Source organism: Lissotriton vulgaris, chromosome 8 (assembly GCF_964263255.1).
Source record: "Lissotriton vulgaris chromosome 8, aLisVul1.2, whole genome shotgun sequence".
Lineage (NCBI taxonomy): Eukaryota > Metazoa > Chordata > Amphibia > Caudata > Salamandridae > Lissotriton > Lissotriton vulgaris.
In genome coordinates, this window is record NC_141696.1 from 70954297 (window position 1) to 70980332 (window position 26036).

A 26036-nucleotide genomic window follows, 5' to 3' on the forward strand; every position below is an offset into this window, starting at 1 on the left:
TTCTGCATTCTGTCCATCACCTGTGGTTTTTGCAATTGTTACCCCGAGTGGGATGGGTATGCTCAGACGTGAGTCCCATGCACTCCACACCACTGGATTCAAGCAAGCCGGGCGGAAGACGGCTGGAATGCCAGAAACTGGTCCTCGGAAGATTGTTTCCGGTCCAGGGAAGGCATGACTTGGCAGTTCGGGCTGGACTGTTCCCATGAGGCACAGGGTCAGACTGATTTGCATATGGCCATGTCTGAACTGGGGTGGTGTGGAGTGCAAAAAAACGATGGATTTAGTCCCAGATCTCTGTACTGGGGTGAATGTATGACATTGTTCTGCATTCTGTCCATCACCTGTGGTTTTTGCAATTGTCACCCCGAGTGGGATGGGTATGCTCAGACGTGAGTCCCATGCACTCCACACCCCTGGATTGTGGAGAAGTGTGGCTCAATGCTTAGAGCAGCAGACCTTGATGCAGAACGCTGGCCAGGGACCAGGGTTCGATTCCAGCCTCAGCGGGTTTCGGGCTTAAATTCCTCTGACCGGATATTCTCGCCTCAGTGCCGATTCTAAGCATGGGTCCCACGCTGCAACTCTGGGCAATAGCTTGCTTAGTCTCCACAAAGGCCCCCTGATACACAAGGGATGCCTGGTTTCACCATGGGATGTCCAGGAGTGGACACCCCACAAGGAAAAGCCAGGAGGGGTTCCCTTGTGGTAGGAGTACAAGCGCCGGGATGCCTCCGGGTCACTGTTCGCGCTATACAAATACGCCACATTTACATTTACATTTACATTCAAGCAAGCCGGGCTGAAGACGGCTGGAATGCCAGAAACTGGTCCTCGGAAGTTAGTTTCCGGTCCAGGGAAGGCATGACTTGGCAGTTCGGGCTGGACTGTTCCCATGAGGCACAGGGTCAGGCTGATTTGCATATGGCCATGTCTGAACTGGGGTGCTGTGGAGTGCAAAAAAATGATGGATTTAGGCCCAGATCTCTGTACTGGGGCGAATGTATGACATTGTTCTGCATTCTGTCCATCACCTGTGGTTTTTGCAATTGTCACCCCGAGTGGGATGGGTATGCTCAGACGTGAGTCCCATGCACTCCACACCTCTGGATTCAAGCAAGCCGGGCTGAAGACGGCTGAAATGCCAGGAACTGGTCCTCGGGAGCTTGTTTCCGGTCCAGGGAAGGCATGGTTTGGCAGTTCGGGCTCGACTGTTCACATGAGGCACAGGGTCAGACTGATTTGCATATGGCCATGTCTGAACTGGGGTGGTGTGGAGTGCAAAAAAACGATGGATTTAGGCCCAGATCTCTGTACTGGAGTGAATGTATGACATTGTTCTGCATTCTGTCCATCACCTGTGGTTTTTGCAATTGTCACCCCGAGTGGGATGGGTATGCTCAGACGTGAGTCCCATGCACTCCACACCACTGGATTCAAGCAAGCCGGGCTGAAGACGGCTGGAATGGCAGAAACTGGTCCTCGGAAGCGTGTTTCCGGTCCAGGGAAGGCATGGCTTTGCAGTTTGGGCTCGACTGTTCCCATGAGCCACAGGGTCAGACTGATTTGCATATGGCCATGTCTGAACTGGGGTGGTGTGGAGTGCAAAAAACGATGGATTTAGGCCCAGATCTCTGTACTGGAGTGAATGTATGACATTGTTCTGCATTCTGTCCATCACCTGTGGTTTTTGCAATTGTCACCCCGAGTGGGATTGGTATGCTCAGACGTGAGTCCCATGCACTCCACACCACTGGATTCAAGCAAGCCGGGCTGAAGATGGCTGGAATGCCGAAAACTGGTCCTCGGAAGCTTCTTTCCGGTCCAGGGAAGGCATGGCTTGACAGTTCGGGCTGGACTGTTCCCATGAGGCACAGGGTCAGACAGATTTGGATATGGCCATGTCTGAACTGGGGTGGTGTGGAGTGCAAAAAAACGATGGATTTAGGCCCAGATCTCAGTACTGGGGTGAATGTATGACATTGTTCTGCATTCTGTCCATCACCTGTGTTTTTTGCAATTGTCACCCCGAGTGGGATGGGTATGCTCAGACGTGAGTCCCATGCACTCCACACCACTGGATTCAAGCAAGCCGGGCTGAAGACAGCTGGAATGCCAGAAACCGGTCCTCGGAAGCTTGTTTTCGGTCCAGGGAAGGCATGGCTTGGCAGTTCGGGCTGGACTGTTCCCATGAGGAACAGGGTCAGACTGATTTGCATATGGCCATGTCTGAACTGGGGTGGTGTGGAGTGCAAACAAACGATGGATTTAGGCCCAGATCTCTGTACTGGGGTGAATGTATGACATTGTTCTGCATTCTGTCCATCACCTGTGGTTTTTGCAATTGTTACCCCGAGTGGGATGGGTATGCTCAGACGTGAGTCCCATGCACTCCACACCACTGGATTCAAGCAAGCCGGGCGGAAGACGGCTGGAATGCCAGAAACTGGTCCTCGGAAGATTGTTTCCGGTCCAGGGAAGGCATGACTTGGCAGTTCGGGCTGGACTGTTCCCATGAGGCACAGGGTCAGACTGATTTGCATATGGCCATGTCTGAACTGGGGTGGTGTGGAGTGCAAAAAAACGATGGATTTAGTCCCAGATCTCTGTACTGGGGTGAATGTATGACATTGTTCTGCATTCTGTCCATCACCTGTGGTTTTTGCAATTGTCACCCCGAGTGAGATGGGTATGCTCAGACGTGAGTCCCATGCACTCCACACCACTGGATTCAAACAAGCCGGGCTGAAGACGGCTGGAATGCCAGAAACTGGTCCTCGGAAGCTTGTTTCTGGTCCAGGGAAGGCATGGCTTGGCAGTTAGGGCTCAATTGTTCCCATGAGGCACAGGGTCATTCTGATTTGCATATGGCCATGTCTGAACTGGGGTGGTGTGGAGTGCAAAAAAACGATGGATTTAGGCCCAGATCTCAGTACTGGGGTGAATGTATGACATTGTTCTGCATTCTGTCCATCACCTGTGTTTTTTGCAATTGTCACCCCGAGTGGGATGGGTATGCTCAGACGTGAGTCCCATGCACTCCACACCACTGGATTCAAGCAAGCCGGGCTGAAGACAGCTGGAATGCCAGAAACTGGTCCTCGGAAGCTTGTTTTCGGTCCAGGGAAGGCATGGCTTGGCAGTTCGGGCTGGACTGTTCCCATGAGGAACAGGGTCAGACTGATTTGCATATGGCCATGTCTGAACTGGGGTGGTGTGGAGTGCAAAAAAACGATGGATTTAGGCCCAGATCTCTGTACTGGGGTGAATGTATGACATTGTTCTGCATTCTGTCCATCACCTGTGGTTTTTGCAATTGTTACCCCGAGTGGGATGGGTATGCTCAGACATGAGTCCCATGCACTCCACACCACTGGATTCAAGCAAGCCGGGCGGAAGACGGCTGGAATGCCAGAAACTGGTCCTCGGAAGATTGTTTCCGGTCCAGGGAAGGCATGACTTGGCAGTTCGGGCTGGACTGTTCCCATGAGGCACAGGGTCAGGCTGATTTGCATATGGCCATGTCTGAACTGGGGTGGTGTGGAGTGCAAAAAAACGATGGATTTAGTCCCAGATCTCTGTACTGGGGTGAATGTATGACATTGTTCTGCATTCTGTCCATCACCTGTGGTTTTTGCAATTGTCACCCCGAGTGAGATGGGTATGCTCAGACGTGAGTCCCATGCACTCCACACCACTGGATTCAAACAAGCCGGGCTGAAGACGGCTGGAATGCCAGAAACTGGTCCTCGGAAGCTTGTTTCCGGTCCAGGGAAGGCATGGCTTGGCAGTTAGGGCTCAATTGTTCCCATGAGGCACAGGGTCATTCTGATTTGCATATGGCCATGTCTGAACTGGGGTGGTGTGGAGTGCAAAAAAACGATGGATTTAGGCCCAGATCTCTGTACTGGAGTGAATGTATGACATTGTTCTGCATTCTGTCCATCACCTGTGGTTTTTGCAATTGTCACCCCGAGTGGGATGGGTATGCTCAGACGTGAGTCCCATGCACTCCACACCACTGGATTCAAGTTAAGGGTGAGCGTGAAATCCGTTACGCCCGCGGATTTTGCGGATTTTGGGGAAATCCGCAATCCGCAAATTTTGCGGATTTCCCGCAAAATCCGCAAAAAAAAATCCGCGGACTTAACGGGTTCAAAAGTTGAACCCACACTCATTTAACTATTTTACAATGGCGCCAGCAAGCTGCCAGCGCCGTTGTAAAATAGTTACAAAGTTAGCTTGCACAGGAACCACTAGATAAAACGAAGCAGGTGCTTCCTGTGCAAGCTAACTTTGTAACTATTTTACAACAGCGCTGGCAGCTTGCTTGCGCCATTGTAAAATAGTTACAGGGCAGCACAGCCTTACAGGTCACTCAAGGGACCCCTGCGCCCTTCAGGGCGATTGCATAGTAACACACACATGGTCGCTCGAAGTAGTTGATGCTTAAATTCAGTGACTCATTCATTAGCCCAAAAACAATCATGAGCGTCTTCGAGGCTGGACAGGTGTGCCTCTTCCCAAATGTACCGTGGAAAATCAGCTGTCGAACTAGTTGATGCTCATATTCAATGACTCATTCATTAGCCCAAAAACAATCATGAGCGTCTTCGAGGATGGACAGGTGTGCCTCTTCCCAAATCTACCGTGGAAAATCAGCTGTGATGTTGGGTAGAGGCCTTTGCATCCTTGACTTTCATGAGCGCAATCCCCGTGCTGTTCCTGTGACCAGGAGCTTCTTTCTCTTCATCGCACGGGTTTCTGCAAGTTCGCGAGCGGTTTGTACAATTTCACAATTTGCGAAATTGTACAAAACCCTCGCGAACTTGCAGAAACCCGTGCGAACACAAAAAAAAAATCCGCAAGGATTCGCGGATTTTGCGGATTTTCGCAATCCGCGAATTTGCAAATCCGCAAATTCACGGATTGCCAATCCGCAAAATTCGCCCATACCTAATTCAAGAAAGCCGGGCTGAAGACGGCTGGAATGCCAGAAACTGGTCCTCGGAAGCTTGTTTCCGGTCCAGGGAAGGCATGGCTTGGCAGTTCGGGCTCGACTGTTCCCATGAGGCACAGGGTCAGACTGATTTGCATATGGCCATGTCTGAACTGGGGTGGTGTGGAGTGCAAAAAAACGATGGATTTAGGCTCAGATCTCGGTACTGGGGTGAATGTATGACATTGTTCTGCATTCTGTCCATCACCTGTGGTTTTTGCAATTGTCACCCCGAGTGGGATGGGTATGCTCAGACGTGAGTCCCATGCACTCCACACCACTGGATTCAAGCAAGCCGGGCTGAAGACGGCTGGAATGCCAGAAACTGGTCCTCGGAAGCTTGTTTCCGGTCTAGGGAAGGCATGGCTTGGCAGTTCGGGCTGGACTGTTCCCATGAGGCACAGGGTCAGACTGATTTGCATATGGTCATGTCTGAACTGGGGTGGTGTGGAGTGCAAAAAAACGATGGATTTAGGCCCAGATCTCTGTACTGGGGTGAATGTATGACATTGTTTTGCATTCTGTCCATCACCTGTGGTTTTTGCAATTGTCACCCCGAGTGGGATGGGTATGCTCAGACGTGAGTCCCATGCACTCCACACCACTGGATTCAAGCAAGCCGGGCTGAAGACGGCTGAAATGCCAGGAACTGGTCCTCGGAAGCTTGTTTCTGGTCCAGGGAAAGCATGGCTTGGCAGTTCGGGCTCGACTGTTCCCATGAGGCACAGGGTCAGACTGATTTGCATATGGCCATGTCTGAACTGGGGTGGTGTGGAGTGCAAAAAAACGATGGAGTTAGGCCCAGATCTCTGTACTGGAGTGAATGTATGACATTGTTCTGAATTCTGTCCATCACCTGTGGTTTTTGCAATTGTCACCCCGAGTGGGATGGGTATGCTCAGACGTGAATCCCATGCACTCCACACCACTGGATTCAAGCAAGCCGGGCTGAAGACGGCTGGAATGCCAGAAACTGGTCCTCGGAAGCTTCTTTCCGGTCCAGGGAAGGCATGGCTTGACAGTTCGGGCTGGACTGTTCCCATGAGGCACAGGGTCAGACTGATTTGCATATGGCCATGTCTGAACTGGGGTGGTGTGGAGTGCAAAAAAACGATGCATTTAGGCCCAGATCTCTGTACAGGGGTGAATGTATGACATTGTTCTGCATTCTGTCCATCACCTGTGTTTTTTGCAATTGTCATCCCGAGTGGGATGGGTATGCTCAGACGTGAGTCCCATGCACTCCACACCACTGGATTCAAGCAAGCCGGGCTGAAGACGGCTGGAATGCCAGGAACTGGTCCTCGGAAGCTTGTTTTCGGTCCAGGGAAGGCATGGCTTGGCAGTTCGGGCTGGACTGTTCCCATGAGGCACAGGGTCAGACTGATTTGCATATGGCCATGTCTGAACTGGGGTGGTGTGGAGTGCAAGAAATCGATGGATTTAGGCCCAGATCTCTGTACTGGGGTGAATGTATTACATTGTTCTGCATTCTGTCCATCACCTGTTGTTTTTGCAATTGTCACCCCGAGTGGGATGGGTATGCTCAGACGTGAGTCCCATGCACTCCACACCACTGGATTCAAGCAAGCCGGGCTGAAGACGGCTGGAATGCCAGAAACTGGTCCTCGGAAACTTGTTTCCGGTCCAGGGAAGGCATGGCTTGGCAGTTCGGGCTGGACTGTTCCCATGAGGCACAGGGTCAGACTGATTGGCATATGGCCATGTCTGAACTGGGGTGGTGTGGAGTGCAAAAAAACGATGGATTTAGGCCCAGATCTCTGTACTGGGGTGAATATATGACATTGTTCTGCATTCTGTCTATCACCTGTGGTTTTTGCAATTGTCACCCCAAGTGGGATGGGTATGCTCAGACGTGAGTCCCATGCACTCCACACCACTGGATTCAAGCAAGCCGGGCTGAAGACGGCTGGAATGCCAGAAACTGGTCCTCAGGAGATTGTTTCCGGTCCAGGGAAGGCATGACTTGGCAGTTCGGGCTGGATTGTTCCCATGAGGCACAGGGTCAGACTGATTTGCATATGGCCATGTCTGAACTGGGGTGGTGTGGAGTGCAAAAAAACGATGGATTTAGGCCCAGATCTCTGTACTGGGGTGAATGTATGACATTGTTCTGCATTCTGTCCATCACCTGTGGTTTTTGCAATTGTCACCCCGAGTGGGATGGGTATGCTCAGACGTGAGTTCCATGCACTCCACACCACTGGATTCAAGCAAGCCGGGCTGAAGACGGCTGGAATGCCAGAAACTGGTCCTCGGAAGCTTGTTTCCGGTCCAGGGAAGGCATGGCTTGGCAGTTCGGGCTCGACTGTTCCCATGAGGCACAGGGTCAGACTGATTTGCATATGGCCATGTCTGAACTGGGGTGGTGTGGAGTGCAAAAAAACGATGGATTTAGGCCCAGATCTCTGTACTGGAGTGAATGTATGACATTGTTCTGCATTCTGTCCATCACCTGTGGTTTTTGCAATTGTCACCCCGAGTGGGATGGGTATGCTCAGACGTGAGTCCCATGCACTCCACACCACTGGATTCAAGCAAGCCGGGCTGAAAACGGCTGGAATGCCAGAAACTTGTCCTCGGAAGCTTGTTTCCGGTCCAGGGAAGGCATGGCTTGACATTTCGGGCTGGACTTTTCCCATGAGGCACAGGGTCAGACTGATTTGCATATGGCCATGTCTGAACTGGGGTGGTGTGGAGTGCAAAAAAACGATGGATTTAGGCTCAGATCTCTGTACTGGGGTGAATGTATGACATTGTTCTGCATTCTGTCCATCACCTGTGGTTTTTGCAATTGTCACCCCGAGTGGGATGGGTATGCTCAGACGTGAGTCCCATGCACTCCACACCACTGGATTCAAGCAAGCCGGGCTGAAGACGGCTGGAATGCCAGAAACTAGTCCTCGGAAGCTTGTTTCCGGTCCAGGGAAGGCATGGCTTGGCAGTTCGGGCTGGACTGTTCCCATGAGGCACAGGGTCAGACTGATTTGCATATGGCCATGTCTGAGCTGGGGTGGTGTGGAGTGCAAAAAAACGATGGATTTAGGCCCAGATCTCTGTACTGGGGTGAATGTATGACATTGTTCTGCATTCTGTCCATCACCTGGGGTTTTTGCAATTGTCACCCCGAGTGGGATGGGTATGCTCAGACGTGAGTCCCATGCACTCCATGTAGGAGAGTAGGGTCTGCTATCCTATGGTCACCCCAAATTTTTGTTTTTTGCTTCACTGGTCTATGACTTAATGTGGCTGTGGGCCTTCTAATCAGACCCACAGCCTGCTGTTCTCTCTCTAAATTACTGCCAATGCACTCTAGGTGCATTACGAATTGGAACTGGTTCACCTTGTTGTCCCCTGTAACAGTGTACCCTAGGTACCCAGGGCATAGGTGCATCCAAGGCCTACCAGGGGCTGCAGCATGTATTGTGCCACCCCTGGCCTCCATATTTGACACAACTGGCTGATCACTCAGCTGGGGTAAGTTGGTGTAATCACCTCTTGCTTAGGTATAGTATCCCTATATCTAACCCTAAACTGGACACACATGTTCCTGTCAGCCACTCCTATGGAAGGCCTCATCAATCCTGGAGGCAGAGTGCTTGGAAATATGTGAGATGGTGCTCTAGCATGAGCTGAGCCTGTCTGCAGATGTCAGGAACCACTCCCTAAGCTGTTCCGGGATATTGCCATACCATATACTCTTAAGTGCATTATAATCCTCGCGGTTATATGCTATCTTTGGTTTGGCTTTATCAAAACATGTCGAGTAAGGTGTCATACGAATTGGAATACTATCCCCTCGACAGTTCTGTCGACGGGGATAGCATTCCACCCTTCTAGAGGGAAACAACATGTGTGTAGCCTTAACCCCGGTTAAAGTTAACCAGAGCCTCAGCATCACAAAATGGATGCTGCCACCACAGACACGAGTCTGACCTCCTGCTACTGGGAGTCCTTCCAGCGAGGGAGGCTTGGACAAAGGGTTTCCTGCCTTGGGAGGTGGGAGCACCACCCCAGACAGGGTTTTGTGTATTGGGTAGGACAGGGCTGAATAGATTGAGACATGCCAGGGGGAAAAAAAGGTGTCCCCGTGCATAAGCCAGTCCAAACCAGTCCGGGGACTTTCCAGACCCAGGCCTGGCGAGGAGCTGGACAAAGGAAAGGGGGTGTAACCGCCCCCCTTCCTGGTTCCTCCCAGAGGAGGGACCTAGTAGGTGATTCACCCCTCAGATTGGGAATAAGAGTGGGAGCAGTGCCATTGCACAGCAGATCATCCTGAATCAACTTGAAATAAAGAAAGAAAACTGGACTTCGACATTCTGCTGCTCAGAAGACTGAAGAGAATCTCCCTTGTGGCCTAGGAGTGGCCACCCTGTGAAAGCAGGCACCAACCAGCGAATCGACATCTGCTTTGCCGCTGCCTCCCGCCGGAGCCTGAGCCCAGAGCCTGACAAGACCCAGACTCCCAGACTTCTCACAGCCCGATCCACAGTCCCTGCAAAGAAGGGACCCGTGGAGGCACCGAGAGACGTGGGACCGGCCATCTTGAAAGACACCCGAAGAGCTGACTGCGCAGCACCAGAGGCATTCTCGACGTTGTGCTTTGGGGACTGAGAACCCCCACCACCGAGCAGCCCTTGCACCGAAGATCAGCCCCCCAGCATCTCCACGATCTGTGTGGGGCCCTTTTGCATTGCGCCACTCGACGCACCATCCCGGCTACTAGCCACGTGGTCAGCGGCCATCTTGGCGACGAAACCGACAAACTATAGTGCGGGTCTGGTTGCTTCAGAATTGCCCTAGCTCCTGCAGAAAGGAGCCCCCGCTCTGACCTTGCTGGTCCGAGTGGTAAGCATTTTCCGATTCCTGCGTGGCTTGCATTAGCCAAGGCCTGTTTGCTCCGATCAAGTTGCCAATACCGCCACCAGCGAGAAGCCTGCCTAGGACAGCTTGTGACTGACTCCTGGACGTCCTGGACCCCCGGTGTCCACGTGGCTGCAGAAAGAAGCTACACTTCAACGCCTGTTTGCACCTGACATCGCCTGGTTCCAATCTGGTTCCACAGTAGTCACTGGCTAGTGACTTTGAACATTGTCTCCTCTGCTTTCAGGTCTTCACATCTTCAGATCCACCCTTGGATCCACCGGAACTCTTCACATCAAGCCGCCTGCAGCATCTTCAGCTCCAAGCACCATCGACCAGCATGACGAAACCCGACACTACTTCTACCCTGTGCACCCGCTTCCTGTGGGTGAGGTAACTCAGCTCCGCCGGTATTCCTACACTGGTACACATCTCAAGGGCCTGTGTCTTCAGTTTCAGCGTTCTAGGTCACTCGGAAGGTTCCGAACTAACTAACTCTGTACTTTTTACGCACCATGGACTTTACATTGGTGAGTGCGTGCACTTTAAACACTGCACCCGAGTCCCGCGGGCCTTTCCCGACTTAGTCACTGCTAGTCTCGAATAGCTCCAGCGATTCCCAAGGCCCTAGGCCTGTTTCCGTTCTGATTGGTATCTCTTATACCACTTTCTTAGTATATGGTTTAGGTGGCCCCTAGGGCTCATCCATATTGTGCAACTTTTGTGTATTTTAAACTGTCTTGTGATTTAACGCTTGTGCTTCTGTGCTCATAAAGAGTCCAGGGGATTTTATAGTTAATAAATCAATATATATTTTCCATATATATCTGTGTGGTGTCCCTTTCATTTGGTATTCAAGGGGGTTGTGTATGGTATTACAGCTGGCTTCACATGCCTTTCAGAGTTTAGCATAAGACTGCTTTGTCCACGTTACCACTAGGATAACTGGTCTACAAGGTTGACTTACAACCAATCATCATAAGGGTTGCTTGGCATGGTACAAAGTGATCACTAGAATAAGTGAGCATTATATACCAGGCCAACTTCTCACATTGGTGAGCAGCGGATTGGGATCTGAGCTTGCTGTTGTTTTACCATTACAATCTTTGAGATTATCATTTGAAAGATCATACAGGTACCTGCTAGGTACATATAAAACAAGACTAGTATACTTAAGTTCTACTGAACTTAGTTGTTGTAGATAAAAGGGAGTAGCACACCCTGACTACAACTACTAGATAGGTTTAGTAGGTAAACACCAGTGTAGGTAGATTGCAACATATCCACCCACACTAGAGCAATGTCTGGAGCAGAGGGTTCCACTGGGAACATCCCTGTTGAGAGTGACCCTCCAAGGGCACCATCCAAATTTGCTATTTTTTCCTTTAAGGAATTAAGACAGCTTTGTGTCTTAAGGGGTCTGAAGACAGGGCCTTCCCCTACTACAGACCACCTTAGAGAGCTCTTAGACCAGTCTGAGACTCTAAAGACCTCTGAGGCAGACCCCACAGGGAATGCTGAAGGAGGCCATCCTTCAGAGGATGACACTGTAGAAACCCCTGTCCCTATCATCCTGGTAGATGAGGGAGCCACCATCACTGGAGCTCCTCAGGTAGATGAGGAGGAGGAAGAGGAAGAAGAGACAGAAGGGGGGAGCAGTGAGTCAGATGATGACAGAAATTGTCAGGTGCTGGTCAGTAGACTGAACCAGGCTAACTTAAGCCTATTTGGGACTGAATCTGGTAACAACCCATTCAGACCCCCAGGTGGACTTAACCAGAAGCCTAGGAGGAGAAGGACTCACTCAGGTGACTCTAACAACTCCCATGCTTCTAGAGGTTCTCATGGTCACTCCAGAAGGGAGATGACTAGCCCTCAGAGAAGGGAACATGAGGCCAAAATGAGAGAGGCTGAATTGAGGATCCAGAGACAAGAGTTAGAGGTTGCCCTGGCCCAAGAGAAACTTGCTAGAGCAAGACAGCCCAGAGAGAGTGGGGTAATAGAACCCACTGGTGGCAGCAATATCCACAAGGATAAGGACAGGTCTTTTGATAACAGAAACCTGAGTAAGATTGTGCCCCCCTACAAAGCTGGGGATGATATCCATAAATGGATAACTGCAATGGAGAGAGCCTGCAGAGTACAGCAGATCCCTCAGGAGCAGTGGGCAGCAATCTTGTGGCTCTCCTTTGAAGGTAGAGGCAGAGACAGACTCCTCACAGTTAGTGATGGGGATTCTAGAAACTACCTGGTCCTGAAGAGTGCTCTGATTGATGGGTTAGGCTTAACTACTGAACAGTACAGGTTAATGTTCAGAGATACCCAGAAGACACAGACTCAGGACTGGTCTGAATTTGTTGAGTCAGCCACTAAGGCTCTGGAGGGAAGGTTGCTGGGAAGCAAGGTTACAGACTAGGAAGGATTGTATAATTTGCTGATGAGAGAACAAATCTTAAATAATTGTCAGAACCAGCAGTTGCATCAACATTTGGTTGACTTAGATTTGACCTCTCCCCAAGAATTGGGAAAGAGGGCAGATAAATGGGTAAGAACCATAGTTAAGCAAAAGAACCAGAACCAGGGTGGTGACCAGAAGAAAACAGACCAGAAGGGTGGGGAGCAGAAAGCTAAAGACCAGAAGTCTTCAACAGGGCCCCAAACTGATACAGAGGGTGGGTCCCAAACTTCCAAGAAAAAGAAGAAAGAAGGTCAGAAGAAACCCTGGTGTAAAACTTCTAAAAACACCTCTCACTGGACAAGTGAGTGTAAAAAGGGTGGAGCCCCCAGCACTGCAGCCCCTAAGGCAACTGCACCCACTAGTACAGCTAGCAGTGCTGGTCCACAAACCAAGGGGGTCGTGGGTATCACCTTGGGAACTGAAGGAGATTCTGACCTAGTCAGAACCCTTACACAGGCTGTTCTGATTTGTGAAGGGGACATAGATTTGACCCCTGACATAAGCCCCAGTAACCTGGGCAAATACAGACAGACACCTTTGATTAATAACAAAGTGGCTCAAGCTTACAGGGACACATGTGCCAGTGTCACTATGGTGACACCTAACTTTGTGGACCCTGGACAATACATGCCAGGTGATAATTACCTGGTGACCAATGCCAGCAATGTCACTACTACACATAGTGTGGCACTTGTTAACTTTTCCTGGGGAGGGGTAACTGGCCTAAAAAGAGTTGTGGTTAGTGCTGATCTCCCAGTTGAATGTTTGTTGGGCAATGACCTGGAGAACTCTCTATGGTCAGAAGTTGAGTACAGGACTCATGCAGAGATGTTAGGGATATCATCACATGTCCTTGCTGTGACCAGGTCACAGGCCAAAAAGTGCCTCTCTGAACCTCAGGTCTTGGATCCTGGAACAATGGACCAAGCACCTTCCAAGAAGAAGAACAGGAGGGTCAAGGCTGTGCCTTCCCAACTGCCTACAAGTGAGGATCAAGCTTCACAGGAAGCTGGTCTTGAGACCCCTGAAGGAACTGTCTCTGAAGAACTTGAACCTGATCAGGTTGAGTTTCTAGGGACAGGGGGACCTTCTAGGGCAGACTTGGGGCAGGCTCAGTTAACCTGTCCTTCTCTTGAACCCCTCAGACAGCAGGCTGCTGCTGAGGCTGCTGGGAATGCTCAAGGTGCCCATAAAGTTTATTGGGATGAAGGACTCCTTTACACAGAGGGTAGAGACCCCAAGCCTGGTGCAACCAGGAGGTTGGTTATACCTCTGCAATTTAGGGGTTTCCTTCTCACATTGGCCCACGACATTCCTTTAGCAGGACACTTAGGCCAGAATAAGACCTGGGACAGGCTTGTCCCTCACTTTCACTGGCCTCACATGTCTGAAGACACCAAGGAGTTTTGTCGCTCCTGTGAAACCTGCCAAGCCAGTGGTAAAGCAGGTGGAACCACAAAGGCCCCCCTAATACCACTACCTGTGGTGGGGGTCCCCTTTGAAACAGTGGGGATTGATATTGTAGGTCCAATGGATCCCCCTACAGCATCTGGGCACAGATTCATACTGGTGGTGGTGGACCATGCCACCAGGTACCCAGAGGCAATTCCACTTAGGACCACAACAGCTCCTGTTGTGGCCAGGGCCTTGCTTGGAGTTTTCTCCAGAGTGGGGTTTCCTAAGGAGGTAATATCTGACAGAGATGCCAACTTCATGTCAGGATATTTGACAGCTATGTGCAAGGAATGTGGTGTCAACTACAAGTTCACCACTCCTTATCATCCACAATGTAATGGGCTTGTTGAGAGATTTAACAAGACCCTAAAGGGTATGATCAAAGGATTACCTGAAAAGCTCAGGCGAAGATGGGACATCCTACTGCCCTGCCTTTTGTTTGCTTACAGAGAGGTCCCTCAAAAGGGGGTTGGCTTCAGCCCCTTTGAATTGTTGTTTGGGCACCCTGTAAGAGGACCCCTGTGTCTGGTAAAGGAAGGATGGGAGTTACCTCTCAAAAAGCCTAAGCAAGACATAGTGTCCATGTACTTGGTCTCCGCTCCAGGATGGCAGAGTACATGGAAAAGGCATCCAAAAACCTTGAGGCTAGCCAAGAATTACAGAAAGCTTGGCATGACCAAAAGGCTGTCCTGGTTGAGTTTCAGCCTGGACAGAAGGTATGGGTGTTGGAGCCAGTGGCCCCAGCAGCACTCCAAGACAAATGGTCTGGACCCCATACATTTCTGGAGAAGAAGGGAGAGGTTACCTACTTGGTGGACCTAGGAACTCCCAGGAGCCCCCACAGGGTGCTCCATGTCAACAGACTAAAGGCATATGTCAGCAGGGCAGACATGGGCCTGCTCATGGCTACAGATGAGGGACAGGAGGAAGAGAGTGACCCTCTCCCAGACCTGCTCACTCAGAACCCTGAGGATGGCTCAGTTGATCTTGTGGCCTTAGATGGCAGCCTCACTGAACATCAGCAAAATGACTGTAGACAAGTTCTGCAGGCATACAGGCATATGTTCTCATTGACACCCAGTCAGACTAACTGGTGTACCCATGTGGTGGGCAATGGTGACAGTCTTCCTGTAAAGAGCAAGATTTACAGGCAACCTGACCACGTCAGGGACTGTATAAAGACTGAGGTGCAAAAGATGCTGGAATTAGGTGTCATTGAGCCTTCAGAGAGCCCCTGGGCTAGTCCAGTGGTTCTGGTCCCCAAACCTCACACCAAAGATGGCAAGAGAGAGATGAGGTTCTGTGTGGATTACAGAGGACTCAATGCTGTCACCAGGACAGATGCACACCCTATTCCAAGGGCAGATGAGCTCATTGACAAGTTGGCTTCTGCCAAATATTTGAGCACATTTGACTTGACAGCTGGCTACTGGCAAATCAGGTTAGCTGAGGAGTCCAAAGCCAAGACAGCATTTTCTACCCCTAGTGGGCATTATCAATTTGTGGTAATGCCCTTTGGTTTGAAAAATGCACCTGCCACCTTCCAAAGGTTGGTGAATCAAGTCCTTACTGGGTTGGATGACTTTTGCGCAGCATATCTGGATGATATTGCTGTCTTTAGCTCCACCTGGGAGGATCACCTGGTCCACCTGAAGGAAGTGCTTGAGGCTCTGCAGAAGGCAGGCCTCACTATCAAGGCAACAAAGTGCCAGATAGGGCAGAGCAAGGTTGTATACCTGGGCCACCTTGCAGGTGGAGGCCAAGTTCAACCACTGGAGAGTAAGATCCAGACCATCAAGGACTGGTCCCCTCCAACTACCCAGACTCAGGTCAGAGCTTTCTTGGGCCTGACTGGGTACTACAGGAAGTTTGTTAAGAACTATGGGTCCATTGTGACTCCTCTTATTGATCTGACATCCAAGAAGATGCCCAAAAAGGTTCAGTGGACAGAAATCTGTCAAAAGGCATTTGATGACCTGAAGAAGGCCATGTGCTCTGCACCTATCCTGAAAAGTCCTGACTACTCAAGAGAGTTCATTGTCCAAACAGATGCTTCTGAGTTGGGAGTGGGAGCAGTGCTTTCAGAGCTTAATGTAGATGGCCAGGACCAGCCCATTGCTTTTATTAGCAGAAGGCTGACCCCCAGAGAGAAACGTTGGTCAGCTATTGAGAGGGAGGCCTTTGCTGTGGTATGGGCCCTGAAGAAGTTGAGACCATACTTATTTGTCACTCACTTCAAGATTCAGACCGACCATAAGCCCCTCTTATTGCTTAATCAGATGAAGGGTGAAAACCCCAAACTACTCAGGTGGTCCATTTCCCTACAGGGGATGGACTTTACAGTGGAGCACCGCCCAGGGATTGACCATGGCAACGCAGATGGTCTCTCCAGGTACTTCCACTTAAAACATGAAGACACATCTGGTCAAGGTTAGTCTAATTTCCCTGCGTTTGGGGGGGGGGTTGTGTAGGAGAGTAGGGTCTGCTATCCTATGGTCACCCCAAATTTTTGCTTTTTGCTTCACTGGTTTATGACTTAATGTGGCTGTGGGCCTGCTAATCAGACCCACAGCCTGCTGTTCTCTCTCTAAATTACTGCCAATGCACTCTAGGTGTATTACGAATTGGAACTGGTTCACCTTGTTGGCCCCTGTAACAGTGTACCCTAGGTACCCAGGGCATAGGTACATCCAAGGCCTACCAGGGGCTGCAGCATGTATTGTGCCACCCGTGGCCTCCATATTTGACACAACTGGCTGATCACTCAGCTGGGGTAAGTTGGTGTAATCACCTCTTGCTTAGGTATAGTATCCCTATATCTAACCCTAAACTGGACACATATGTTCCTGTCAGCCACTCCTATGGAAGGCCTCATCAATCCTGGAGGCAGAGTGCTTGGAAATATGCGAGATGGTGCTCTAGCATGAGCTGAGCCTGTCTGCAGCTGTCGGGAACCACTCCCTAAGCTGTTCCGGGATATTGCCATACCATATACTCTTAAGTGCATTATAATCCTCGCGGTTATATGCTATCTTTGGTTTGGCTTTATCAAAACATGTCGAGTAAGGTGTCATACGAATTGGAATACTATCCCCTCGACAGTTCTGTCGACGGGGATAGTATTCCACCCTTCTAGAGGGAAACGACATGTGTGTAGCCTTAACCCCGGTTAAAGTTAACCAGAGCCTCAGCATCACAAAATGGATGCTGCCACCACAGACACGAGTCTGACCTCCTGCTGCTGGGAGTCCTTCCAGTGAGGGTCGCTTGGACAAAGGGTTTCCTGCCTTGGGAGGTGTGAGCACCACCCCAGACAGGGTTTTGTGTATTGGGGTAGGACAGGGCTGAATAGATTGAGACATGCCCGGGGCACACAAGGTGTCCCCGTGCATAAGCCAGTCCAAACCGGTCCAGGGACTTTCTAGACCCAGGCCTGGCGAGGAGCTGGACAAAGGAAAGGGGGTGTAACCGCCCCCCTTCCTGGTTCCTCCCAGAGGAGGGACATAGTAGGTGATCCACCCCTCAGATTGGGAATAAGAGTGGGAGCAGTGCCATTGCACAGCAGATCATCCTGAATCAACTTGAAATAAAGAAGAAGACTGGACTTCGACATTCTGCTGCTCAGAACACTGAAGAGAATCTCCCTTGTGGCCTAGGAGTGGCCACCTTGTGAAAGCAGGTACCAACCAGCGAATCGACGTCTGCTTTGCCGCCGCCTCCCGCCAGAGCCCGAGCCCAGAGCCTGACAAGACCCAGACTCCCAGACTTCTCACAGCCCGATCCATAGTCCCTGCAAAGAAGGGACCCGTGGAGGCACCGAGAGACGTGGGACCGGCCATCTTGGAAGACACCCGAAGAGCTGACTGCGCAGCACCAGAGGCATTCTCGACGTTGTGCTTTGGGGACTGAGAAACCCCCACCACCGAGCAGCCCTTGCACCGAAGATCAGCCCCCCAGCATCTCCACGATCTGCGTGGGGCCCTTTTGCATTGCGCCACTCGACGCGCCATCCCGGCCACTAGCCACGTGGTCAGCGGCCATCTTGGCGACGAAACCGACGAACTACACTGCGGGTCTGGTTGCTCCAGACTTGCCCTAGCTCCTGCAGAAAGGAGCCCCGCTCTGACCTTGCTGGTCCGAGTGGTAAGCATTTTCCGATTCCTGCGTGGCTTGCATTAGCCAAGGCCTGTTTGCTCCGATCAAGTTGCCGACACCGCCAACAGCGAGAAGCCTGCGTGGGACAGCTCGTGACCGACTCCTGGACGTCCTCGACCCCCGGTGTCCGCGTGGCTGCAGAAAGAAGCTACATTCAACGCCTGTTTGCACCCGACATCGCCTGGTTCCAATCTGGTTCCACGGTAGTCACTGGCTAGTGACTTTGAACATTGTCCCCTCTGCTTTCAGGTCTTCACATCTTCAGATCCACTCTTGGATCCACCGGAACTCTTCACATCGAGCCGCCTGCAGCATCTTCAGCTCCAAGCACCATCGACCAGGGTGACGAAACCTGACACTAAATCGACCCTGTGCACCCGCTTCCTGTGGGTGAGGTAACTCAGCTCCGCCGGTGTTCCTACACTGGTACACATATCAAGGGCCTGTGTCTTAAGTTTCAGCGTTCTAGGTCACTCGGAAGGTTCCGAACTAACTAACTTTGTACTTTTTACGCACCATAGACTTTACATTGGTGAGTGCGTGCACTTTAAACACTGCACCCGAGTCCCGCGGGCCTTTCCCAACTTAGTCACTGCTAGTCTCGAATAGCTCCAGCGATTCCCAAGGCCCTAGGCCTGTTTCCGTTCTGATTGGTATCTCTTATACCACTTTCTTAGTATATGGTTTAGGTGGCCCCTAGGGCTCATCCATATTGTGCAACTTTTGTGTATTTTAAACTGTCTTGTGATTTAACGCTTGTGCTTCTGTGCTCATAAAGAGTCCAGGGGATTATATAGTTAATAAATCAATATATATTTTCGATATATATCTGTGTGGTGTCCCTTTCATTTGGTATTCAAGGGGGTTGTGTATGGTATTACAGCTGGCTTCACATGCCTTTCAGAGTTTAGCCTAAGACTGCTTTGTCCACGTTACCACTAGGATAACTGGTCTACAAGGTTGACTTACAACCAATCATCATAAGGGTTGCTTGGCATGGTACAAAGTGATCACTAGAATTAGTGAGCATTATATACCAGGCCAACTTCTCACACTCCACACCACTGGATTCAAGCAAGCCGGGCTGCAGACGGCTGGAATGCCAGAAACTGGTCCTCGAAAGCTTGTTTCCGGTCCAGGGAAAGCATGGCTTGGCAGTTCGGGCTGGACTGTTCCCATGAGGCACAGGGTCAGACTGATTTGCATATGGCCATGTCTGAACTGGGGTGGTGTGGAGTGCAAAAAAACGATGGATTTAGGCCCAGATCTCTGTACTGGAGTGAATGTATGACATTGTTCTGCATTCTGTCCATCACCTGTGGTTTTTGCAATTGTCACCCCGAGTGGGATGGGTATGCTCAGACGTGAGTCCCATGCACTCCACACCACTGGATTCAAGCAAGCCGGGCTGAAGACGGCTGGAATGCCAGAAACTGGTCCTCGGAAGCTTCTTTCCGGTCCAGGGAAGGCATGGCTTGACAGTTCGGGCTGGAATGTTCCCATGAGGCACAGGGTCAGACTGATTTGCATATGGCCATGTCTGAACTGGGGTGGTGTGGAGTGCAAAAAAACGATGGACTTAGGCCCAGATCTCTGTACTGGGGTGAATGTATGACATTGTTCTGCATTCTGTCCATCACCTGTGGTTTTTGCAATTGTCACCCCGAGTGGGATGGGTATGCTCAGACGTGAGTCCCATGCACTCCACACCACTGGATTCAAGCAAGCCGGGCTGAAGACGGCTGGAATGCCAGAAACTGGTCCTCGGAAGCTTGTTTCCGCTCCAGGGAAGGCATGGCTTGGCAGTTCGGGCTGGACTGTTCCCATGAGGCACAGGGTCAAACTGATTTGCATATGGCCATGTCTGAACTGGGGTGGTGTGGAGTGCAAAAAAACGATGGATTTAGGCCCAGATCTCTGTACTGGGGTGAATGTATGACATTGTTCTGCATTCTGTCCATCACCTGTTGCTTTTTGCAATTGTCACCCCGAGTGGGATGGGTATGCTCAGACGTGAGTCCCATGCACTCCACACCACTGGATTCAAGCAAGCCGGGCTGAAGACGGCTAGAATGCCAGAAACTGGTCCTCGGAATCTTGTTTCCGGTCCAGGGAAGGCATGGCTTGGCAGTTCGGGCTGGACAGTTCCCATGAGGCACAGGGTCAGACTGATTTGCATATGGCCATGTCTGAACTGGGGTGGTGTGGAGTGCAAAAAATCGATGGATTTAGGCCCAGATCACTGTACTGGGGTGAATGTATGACATTGTTCTGCATTCTGTCCATCACCTGTGGTTTTTGCAATTGTCACCCCGAGTGGGATGGGTATGCTCAGACATGAGTCCCATGCACTCCACACCACTGGATTCAAGCAAGCCAGGCTGAAGACGGCTGGAATGCCAGAAACTGGTCCTCGGAAGCTTGTTTCCGGTCCAGGGAAGGCATGGCTTGGCAGTTCGGGCTCGACTGTTCCCATGAGGCACAGGGTCAGACTGATTTGCATATGGCCATGTCTGAACTGGGGTGGTGTGGAGTGCAAAAAAACGATGGATTTCGGCCCAGATCTCTGTACTGGAGTGAATGTATGACATTGTTCTGCATTCTGTCCATCACCTGTGGTTTTTGCAATTGTCACCCCGAGTGGGATGGGTATGCTCAGACGTGAGTCCCATGCACTCCACACCACTGGATTCAAGCAAGCCGGGCTGAAGACGGCTGGAATGCCAGAAACTGGTCCTCGGAAGCTTGTTTCCGGTCCAGGGAAGGCATGGCTTGACAGTTCGGGCTGGACTGTTCCCATGAGGCACAGGGTCAGACTGATTTGCATATGGCCATGTCTAAACTGGGGTGGTGTGGAGTGTAAAAAAACGATGGATTTAGGCTCAGATCTCTGTACTGGGGTGAATGTATGACATTGTTCTGCATTCTGTCCATCACCTGTGGTTTTTGCAATTGTCACCCCGAGTGGGATGGGTATGCTCAGACGTGAGTCCCATGCACTCCACACCACTGGATTCAAGCAAGCCGGGCTGAAGACGGCTGGAATGCCAGAAACTGGTCCTCGGAAGCTTGTTTCCGGTCTAGGGAAGGCATGGCTTGGCAGTTCGGGCTGGACTGTTCCCATGAGGCACAGGGTCAGACTGATTTGCATATGGCCATGTCTGAACTGGGGTGGTGTGGAGTGCAAAAAAACGATGGATTTAGGCCCAGATCTCTGTACTGGGGTGAATGTATGACATTGTCCTGCATTCTGTCCATCACCTGTGGTTTTTGCAATTGTCACCCCGAGTGGGATGGGTATGCTCAGACGTGAGTCCCATGCACTCCACACCACTGGATTCAAGCAAGCCGGGCTGAAGACAGCTGGAATGCCAGAAACTGGTCCTCGGAAGCTTGTTTTCGGTCCAGGGAAGGCATGGCTTGGCAGTTCGGGCTGGACTGTTCCCATGAGGAACAGGGTCAGACTGATTTGCATATGGCCATGTCTGAACTGGGGTGGTGTGGAGTGCAAAAAAACGATGGATTTAGTCCCAGATCTCTGTACTGGGGTGAATGTATGACATTGTTCTGCATTCTGTCCATCACCTGTGGTTTTTGCAATTGTCACCCCGAGTGAGATGGGTATGCTCAGACGTGAGTCCCATGCACTCCAACCACTGGATTCAAGCAAGCCGGGCGGAAGACGGCTGGAATACCAGAAACTGGTCCTCAGAAGATTGTTTCCGGTCCAGGGAAGGCATGACTTGGCAGTTCGGGCTGGACTGTTCCCATGAGGCACAGGGTCAGACTGATTTGCATATGGCCATGTCTGAACTGGGGTGGTGTGGAGTGCAAAAAAACGATGGATTTAGTCCCAGATCTCTGTACTGGGGTGAATGTATGACATTGTTCTGCATTCTGTCCATCACCTGTGGTTTTTGCAATTGTCACCCCGAGTGAGATGGGTATGCTCAGACGTGAGTCCCATGCACTCCACACCACTGGATTCAAACAAGCCGGGCTGAAGACGGCTGGAATGCCAGAAACTGGTCCTCGGAAGCTTGTTTCTGGTCCAGGGAAGGCATGGCTTGGCAGTTAGGGCTCAATTGTTCCCATGAGGCACAGGGTCATTCTGATTTGCATATGGCCATGTCTGAACTGGGGTGGTGTGGAGTGCAAAAAAACGATGGATTTAGGCCCAGATCTCAGTACTGGGGTGAATGTATGACATTGTTCTGCATTCTGTCCATCACCTGTGTTTTTTGCAATTGTCACCCCGAGTGGGATGGGTATGCTCAGACGTGAGTCCCATGCACTCCACACCACTGGATTCAAGCAAGCCGGGCTGAAGACAGCTGGAATGCCAGAAACTGGTCCTCGGAAGCTTGTTTTCGGTCCAGGGAAGGCATGGCTTGGCAGTTCGGGCTGGACTGTTCCCATGAGGAACAGGGTCAGACTGATTTGCATATGGCCATGTCTGAACTGGGGTGGTGTGGAGTGCAAAAAAACGATGGATTTAGGCCCAGATCTCTGTACTGGGGTGAATGTATGACATTGTTCTGCATTCTGTCCATCACCTGTGGTTTTTGCAATTGTTACCCCGAGTGGGATGGGTATGCTCAGACGTGAGTCCCATGCACTCCACACCACTGGATTCAAGCAAGCCGGGCGGAAGACGGCTGGAATGCCAGAAACTGGTCCTCGGAAGATTGTTTCCGGTCCAGGGAAGGCATGACTTGGCAGTTCGGGCTGGACTGTTCCCATGAGGCACAGGGTCAGACTGATTTGCATATGGCCATGTCTGAACTGGGGTGGTGTGGAGTGCAAAAAAACGATGGATTTAGTCCCAGATCTCTGTACTGGGGTGAATGTATGACATTGTTCTGCATTCTGTCCATCACCTGTGGTTTTTGCAATTGTCACCCCGAGTGAGATGGGTATGCTCAGACGTGAGTCCCATGCACTCCACACCACTGGATTCAGACAAGCCGGGCTGAAGACGGCTGGAATGCCAGAAACTGGTCCTCGGAAGCTTGTTTCCGGTCCAGGGAAGGCATGGCTTGGCAGTTAGGGCTCAATTGTTCCCATGAGGCACAGGGTCATTCTGATTTGCATATGGCCATGTCTGAACTGGGGTGGTGTGGAGTGCAAAAAAACGATGGATTTAGGCCCAGATCTCTGTACTGGAGTGAATGTATGACATTGTTCTGCATTCTGTCCATCACCTGTGGTTTTTGCAATTGTCACCCCGAGTGGGATGGGTATGCTCAGACGTGAGTCCCATGCACTCCACACCACTGGATTCAAGCTAAGGGTGAGCGTGAAATCCGTTACGCCCGCGCATTTTGCGGATTTTGGGGAAATCCGCAATCCGCAAATTTTGCGGATTTCCCGCAAAATCCGCAAAAAAAAATCCGCTGACTTAACGGGTTCAAAAGTTGAACCCACACTCATTTAACTATTTTACAATGGCGCCAGCAAGCTGCCAGCGCTGTTGTAAAATAGTTACAAAGTTAGCTTGCACAGGAACCACTAGATAAAACGAAGCAGGTGCTTCCTGTGCAAGCTAACTTTGTAACTATTTTACAACGGCGCTGGCAGCTTGCTTGCGCCATTGTAAAATAGTTACAGGGCAGCACAGCCTTACAGGTCACTCAAGGGACCCCTGCGCCCTTCAGGGCGATTGCATAGTAACACACACATGGTCGCTCGAAGTAGTTGATGCTCAAATTCAGTGACTCATTCATTAGCCCAAAAACAATCATGAGCGTCTTCGAGGCTGGACAGTTGTGCCTCTTCCCAAATGTACCGTGGAAAATCAGCTGTCGAACTAGTTGATGCTCATATTCAATGACTCATTCATTAGCCCAAAAACAATCATGAGCGTCTTCGAGGATGGACAGGTGTGCCTCTTCCCAAATCTACCGTGGAAAATCAGCTGTGATGTTGGGTAGAGGCCTTTGCATCCTTGACTTTCATGAGCGCAATCCCCGTGCTGTTCCTGTGACCAGGAGCTTCTTTCTCTTCATCGCACGGGTTTCTGCAAGTTCGCGAGCGGTTTGTACAATTTCACAATTTGCGAAATTGTACAAAACTCTCGCGAACTTGCAGAAACCCGTGCGAACACAAAAAAAAAAATCCGCAAGGATTCGCGGATTTTGCGGATTTTCGCAATCCGCGAATTTGCAAATCCGCAAATTCACGGATTGCCAATCCGCAAAATTCGCCCATACCTAATTCAAGAAAGCCGGGCTGAAGACGGCTGGAATGCCAGAAACTGGTCCTCGGAAGCTTGTTTCCGGTCCAGGGAAGGCATGGCTTGACAGTTCGGGCTGGACTGTTCCATGAGGCACAAGGTCAGACTGATTTGCATATGGCCATGTCTGAACTGGGGTGGTGTGGAGTGCAAAAAACGATGGATTTAGGCGCAGATCTCTGTACTGGGGTGAATGTATGACATTGTTCTGCATTCTGTCCATCACCTGTGGTTTTTGCAATTGTCACCCCGAGTGGGATGGGTATGCTCAGACGTGAGTCCCATGCACTCCACACCACTGGATTCAAGCAAGCCGGGCTGAAGACGGCTGGAATGCCAGAAACTGGTCCTCGGAAGCTTGTTTCCGGTCTAGGGAAGGCATGGCTTGGCAGTTCGGGCTGGACTGTTCCCATGAGGCACAGGGTCAGACTGATTTGCATATGGTCATGTCTGAACTGGGGTGGTGTGGAGTGCAAAAAAACGATGGATTTAGGCCCAGATCTCTGTACTGGGGTGAATGTATGACATTGTTTTGCATTCTGTCCATCACCTGTGGTTTTTGCAATTGTCACCCCGAGTGGGATGGGTATGCTCAGACGTGAGTCCCATGCACTCCACACCACTGGATTCAAGCAAGCCGGGCTGAAGACGGCTGAAATGACAGGAACTGGTCCTCGGAAGCTTGTTTCTGGTCCAGGGAAAGCATGGCTTGGCAGTTCGGGCTCGACTGTTCCCATGAGGCACAGGGTCAGACTGATTTGCATATGGCCATGTCTGAACTGGGGTGGTGTGGAGTGCAAAAAAACGATGCATTTAGGCCCAGATCTCTGTACAGGGGTGAATGTATGACATTGTTCTGCATTCTGTCCATCACCTGTGTTTTTTGCAATTGTCATCCCGAGTGGGATGGGTATGCTCAGACGTGAGTCCCATGCACTCCACACCACTGGATTCAAGCAAGCCGGGCTGAAGACGGCTGGAATGCCAGGAACTGGTCCTCGGAAGCTTGTTTTCGGTCCAGGGAAGGCATGGCTTGGCAGTTCGGGCTGGACTGTTCCCATGAGGCACAGGGTCAGACTGATTTGCATATGGCCATGTCTGAACTGGGGTGGTGTGGAGTGCAAGAAATCGATGGATTTAGGCCCAGATCTCTGTACTGGGGTGAATGTATGACATTGTTCTGCATTCTGTCCATCACCTGTTGTTTTTGCAATTGTCACCCCGAGTGGGATGGGTATGCTCAGACGTGAGTCCCATGCACTCCACACCACTGGATTCAAGCAAGCCGGGCTGAAGACGGCTGGAATGCCAGAAACTGGTCCTCGGAAGCTTGTTTCCGGTCCAGGGAAGGCATGGCTTGGCAGTTCGGGCTGGACTGTTCCCATGAGGCACAGGGTCAGACTGATTGGCATATGGCCATGTCTGAACTGGGGTGGTGTGGAGTGCAAAAAAACGATGGATTTAGGCCCAGATCTCTGTACTGGGGTGAATATATGACATTGTTCTGCATTCTGTCTATCACCTGTGGTTTTTGCAATTGTCACCCCAAGTGGGATGGGTATGCTCAGACGTGAGTCCCATGCACTCCACACCACTGGATTCAAGCAAGCCGGGCTTAAGACGGCTGGAATGCCAGAAACTGGTCCTCGGGAGATTGTTTCCGGTCCAGGGAAGGCATGACTTGGCAGTTCGGGCTGGATTGTTCCCATGAGGCACAGGGTCAGACTGATTTGCATATGGCCATGTCTGAACTGGGGTGGTGTGGAGTGCAAAAAAACGATGGATTTAGGCCCAGATCTCTGTACTGGGGTGAATGTATGACATTGTTCTGCATTCTGTCCATCACCTGT